The sequence below is a fragment of the Lycium barbarum genome, chromosome 1 (assembly GCF_019175385.1).
Source record: "Lycium barbarum isolate Lr01 chromosome 1, ASM1917538v2, whole genome shotgun sequence".
Taxonomy (NCBI): domain Eukaryota; kingdom Viridiplantae; phylum Streptophyta; class Magnoliopsida; order Solanales; family Solanaceae; genus Lycium; species Lycium barbarum.
The window spans coordinates 150,267,125-150,272,200 of NC_083337.1; the positions used below are offsets into that span (position 1 = coordinate 150,267,125).

At 33.4% G+C, this 5,076-nt stretch overlaps 1 long non-coding RNA gene across 6 annotated transcripts; it reads left to right on the plus strand.

Annotated features, from left to right (window-relative positions):
• Positions 1-297: 297 nt before the first annotated feature.
• LOC132643880 (uncharacterized) lies at positions 298-4,548 on the plus strand. 6 transcript variants are annotated; one of them, XR_009583790.1, is made up of 4 exons: positions 298-451; positions 757-950; positions 1,068-3,517; positions 4,110-4,548. It is a non-coding gene; the product is annotated as an uncharacterized LOC132643880 (long non-coding RNA). The 6 variants fall into 6 exon arrangements; XR_009583793.1 differs by having other exon boundaries at positions 300-451; positions 1,068-3,129; XR_009583792.1 differs by lacking the exon at positions 4,110-4,548 and having other exon boundaries at positions 300-451; positions 1,068-3,129; positions 3,255-4,103.
• The last annotated feature ends 528 nt before the right edge of the window (positions 4,549-5,076 follow it).

Below are 5,076 nucleotides of genomic sequence, written 5' to 3' on the forward strand. Positions count from 1 at the left end.
AAATTAGAAGAGCTTTTATGCATGCATTTGTTTATTTTTATTTAAAAATATAATGTATAAACGAAGAAAATGTTCTCCTTTAACTTTCAGATACCTTTTTATACTTTAATATTTTAGAAATATTTAGAAAATATCACAAATAAAAAAGTAAGAGTAAAAAAATTATAAAATATCTACAAATATACGTTGAGTTGGCCCCGGACTTAGCAAGGGCGAGACAACACTGGTTACTCTTATTCGTATGAACATGGGCATCCATGAAAAATATGGTGTTCGTCAGGGGTAAATTAGTAATTTTAACTTCCCTACAAACACATGTATTCAGTAATGCAGCACACGTGTAGCCTATCTGTCTTCATTCATGTAGAAGATTGATGCCTTATTCACTTCACTACTTTTCACATTTTCTTCTCCTCTGCTCTTTACTCTTTCAATAAACCTCTTCGATTTGGTGAGTTTTTCCCGCACTCTCTCTTTGTTTCTTGCATTTTTTGCCAGTAATTAGATTATGGGTCCTTCACTCTTTCAGAATTGGTCCATTTTTGTTTTATTTATCACTTGGTTTGACCTCTCTATTTTGGTGATCTTTCGTTGTTTGGCTGCTGTTTCTTTGTTGGCAATGAGGATTTGGTGGGCATATGACAGTTTCGATTCTCCTTGATGAAATTTCTAGCAAGAAATTAGTCATGCATGTCATTAATTGTTCCTAATTTGGTTTCCTTTATTTTCATTAAGGAATTTAATACTCTAACCTAGGATTTGAAATTGGGATTTTAACCTCAGAAATGGACCAAACAATTGAAATGGCATGATTGGGATTGAACATGCTGGTAAAAGTCTAATTCGTGATGGAGCTGATTTCGTTACTTTTCCTTTGAAGTGTCAAATGTGTTGTATTTCGACCTTTCAAAGGTGAGATTCGAGGAACGACAATTAGCATGGTTAACGAGGTAGGAACATTTGAAAGTTCATCTGTTTTCTCATTCCTCTGTTTCACCTTTCTTAATTTGTCTCAATTAATTTACTATTTTTTTTTTTGTTCTCTTTCTTCTTTCTTATCCATTTAGTTCTGTTGTTCACTTATTGAAGACCCCTACGACGTCTTCTTTGGATCCACATCCAACCAATTTCATAGCTGGAGATGAACAACTTCTATTGATGTTACTCTTGAAATTTTGAGTTCGTCCGACGCTTTGGGGCCACAGAGATTTCCTGAAACACAAGTGCAAGGCGAGCCTTTTCCTGAAATATCAGTGTACACTTTTATGTGAGATGGTGAAATTTCTTTGTAACAAATGCTGTCTACAATGGTCAGGGGATCAACTTATCTAGGTGAAATTAAAGTAGCGATTCAAACGACATTCTTGCCTTCTCTTTGTTGAAGAGTCAAAAGCTGTTTTAATTCCAAGCTATCTTATTGCTTTTAAATTGATGTATAGAATGCTATTCCTTGATCTCCGTATGAGATGTTTTATGTCATACCAAAAAAGTATGATTGCATCAAGATTTTTTTACGTTTGTAAAAAAAAGCATTCGTAGAGCCGTGCAAAGAGCAGCAAATGCGAATTGCTTTAACGGAGGTGTCTGATTAAGTCATTTGAATGATTTGACCCGGCATCACTTTCAGTTTTCGTAGGCACGTATAGAACAAACGTAGAGATAAGGTTGAATTCTGAATACACTCTAAATATAAAGACTTTATATAAGCCAAGTAGCCAACAACTAGACATCTGCCATAATACGTAGCTAGAGTTTGATTACCTTTAAGGCTTACGATTATGGTAACTAAAGAATTTGCACAAAAATAGGTTGAAGAAGCTACGTCTAATGTGTCAAATTTTTTGCATATTATCTAAGTTGCTCTACTTTTAATTTCTACCAACTAAGTTGCAAAAATTAATTCCATTAGTTGTTCGACCTACTTTTGTTCCTAGCAGATCTTCTTGAAGTTGTATTGATAATGTTCGTATAAGAATAAAATAAAGTTCCTTCTTTCTGTTCCATTTATGTATCTAACTAATCGCTAAATATTGAGTTGCATTTGTATACAATAATCAAATTGTAGCGGGTATAGTTTAGTGGTAAAAGTATGATTCGTTCTATTATTTCTTAAATAGTTCCTTTCTTTCTGTTCCATTTAAATATCTAATTAATCGCTAAATATTGAGCTTAAGCTAATGTTTGATTAGACAATTGTTTACTTTAGTGTATCATGTTATTGAAAAATAATTTGTATTTATTTTCTTTTCTTTTTGAGTGCATGATGCATCTGAGACTTATATTTTTCAGCTGAAACAATACACGGCCTTATGGCTCTGTTTGCTGACAAATAAATCATTTTAGCAACTGTCAATTATGAGCAATGTAAATCATGAATTTAGTTGCAAATTTATGTGCTTAAGCTGGTAAAGAAAGTAAAAAATGACTACCTAGAATTATTATTAGGGAATTGCATATGTTGTTGTTGTAATTGCATATGTAGTTCAACAGTTGAGTATTCTTACTTTCGACATGGGTGTTGGTCCTTTAGAAGTGGCTCTGTATCCTTTTTGAAATACTCAAGCATGTAGTTTAATTCTAGCTTGCAGCGAGTTAGGGTGAACTTTCTTTATTGAGGTCGCAAGTCTTCTTTTTTATTAGTAAGTTGTTTTGTCCTAATTCAGATCATCTTATCATCTTATTAGTCTGCTGATAATGATGTGTACTGTTGTAGTGCCCATGATCTGGATATTGCTGACATCGATATGGTTTATTCAACTCTAATTTTATCAAACATTTAGTACTTTCCAAACTGAACAGTTCGCTAGGCGAGGTCTTTTATTAAAGATATGTAAAATGTCTACATTAAGGGATTTGTAGATGAGCTATTTGATAGGTGAGGGATGACCTTTATACTTCCTAGGTAAAAACTATAAGAAGTTTCTGTGGGTACGTAATTTTACTTAATGGATGGACAGGAAATTTCGTTGATTCGGATATTAAAGTTATAATGTATGGAAAGAGGTTAATGAATAATTACTGATTTCACAGGAACATTGGTATATTATTCTTGAGGAATGACAACGGGAAAGCAGGATCATAGCTTAAGGAAACAATTTTATCAGATAAATGAATTTAGTTGATGTTGAGGTATTATACTATTCTATTCTATTCTATTTTTGAGCTCACAATTTAGTGATTTCTACTATGGGAGTAATGTGTTACCTATGATGTTCATAAGTTTTATGCTTTGAAATGCATATTGTGGTAAGTAGACTAAAAAGGAGGCTGATTTAACTTAATGGATTGCTGATAGAAGGATTTAGGAGTACCATTCGTGCAGTTGCAAGTCAGTTGTGAATAGTTAAACATACTTTTAGATTGAGTTAGATGAATGTGCAACTCTCAAAAGACCTGCTTTACAACGAGGAGGAATGCAAGTCTATGAAGAATTAAACCGAAAAGCATTTAGAAGAATACCAGTCAACATTGCAAGGGGTTTGTGGAATGGGATATTTTTTAAGGGAACTCTACTACGGTACAATTTTTGAATTTCTCGTATCTTGGTTTATTAGGCATCTGGTGTAAACAACGTTTTATAGTGATGACTGATGAGCATATATAGCAGAATTTTTGTTACTGAGTGTATGGTAGGATTTATTCATCTTATGGAAAGATATTATTGTAAGAACAACCAGCACTTAAGTCTTTGGTATTTGGCTTTATTATTGCAACTTTTGCTTACTTACTAATATTTTGCTTGCTGACTTATAAACCTTTTCCTATCATCAAGCTGTATGAGCTTTTGCTAACAAACCTTGAACAATATACATATCTTCTTGAGTCGACCTGTCGATGTATATATTCATATCACAAATGGTGTTTAAAGTTCAAGCAAGCTTATCTTCTTAACTACTTTTTATTGGGCTTCGCACATATACTGTTAAGATCTGATAGAACAGATCGCCATTGAAATAGCTCAAAGAGAACCTTAGTTTCTAGAGAGAGAATATATGTGAAGAAGAAGAGATATTATTGAATTTCTGCAAAAATATATGTCCTCATCTGAGTATTACATGTGTTTATATATTACAATGAATAAAGGAAACTAAAATGATATGATCCTAAAGGGCATAAATGACACAATTGGCTCAAGGATGCTAAGAAGGATGTTGGAGCCTCTTGTGGATCCACATAAGATAGCATATGGCGCTTGGAAGATAGCTTGGGAAGAGATGGAGAAGGCTACTACACAAAGTGGCTAGAAGTGCAAGAGGGCTAGAAGTGCAAATTATGGCTAAAGATTGCAATTCATGGCTAAGGATGCAATTCAAGGCTAAGAATGCAATTTGAGGCTATAATTGCAAGTCAATTGGACATGTGGAATGAAGGCCTCATGTGGGGGTTATTTGCGCAAAGTGCCACTTTTGGGCCTTTGTTGTAATAAGCTTTAGTATAAATAGACCCCTTAGTCTTCATTTACACTTAGCTTGAATATTGATGAAAAACTCATTTTGAGAGATTGTTTAGTTATCTTAATATAGATTGTTTGGTTGCTTTTAAGTGTGATTTCTTAGTTGCTAATTGAATTGCATTTCCATTGGATTCATAGTGTGTTGCTCATTTGTGGATTTCATTTGGGTAATTCATTGAATTCAAATAGTTTAGGTTCTTTGGTTGAATTCCAATTAGGAGGGTTTAGGTTTAGAATACCTAAATTTGCCTATAGAATCCATTACTAAGTGGGTCTAACTCCTATCGTCTCATCTTCTCACCCCAATTCTTCATCTATCCCTTTATTTTCCTTTTTGTTGTTTTTGAATTTCTTAGAGTTTCAATTAGGTTTCTATCATTTGGTACCAGAGCAAGGTAGAGGGATCATTCTATTGATTCTTCAATCCTTGATCTAGAAAAGTAAAAAAAAAAAAAAACGAAAATCATGGTTATGTTGTTTTGTAGTTGGATTTGAGTTTAGAATTGAGTTTGTTACTATCAACAACCTCTAAATCTGGAGTTGCAAGTGATTTGGTTAAGTTTGGAGTGAATCACCATTGTTGAGCTTGGAAGCTTTGAAGAACTCAAGAAATTGAAAAGTGG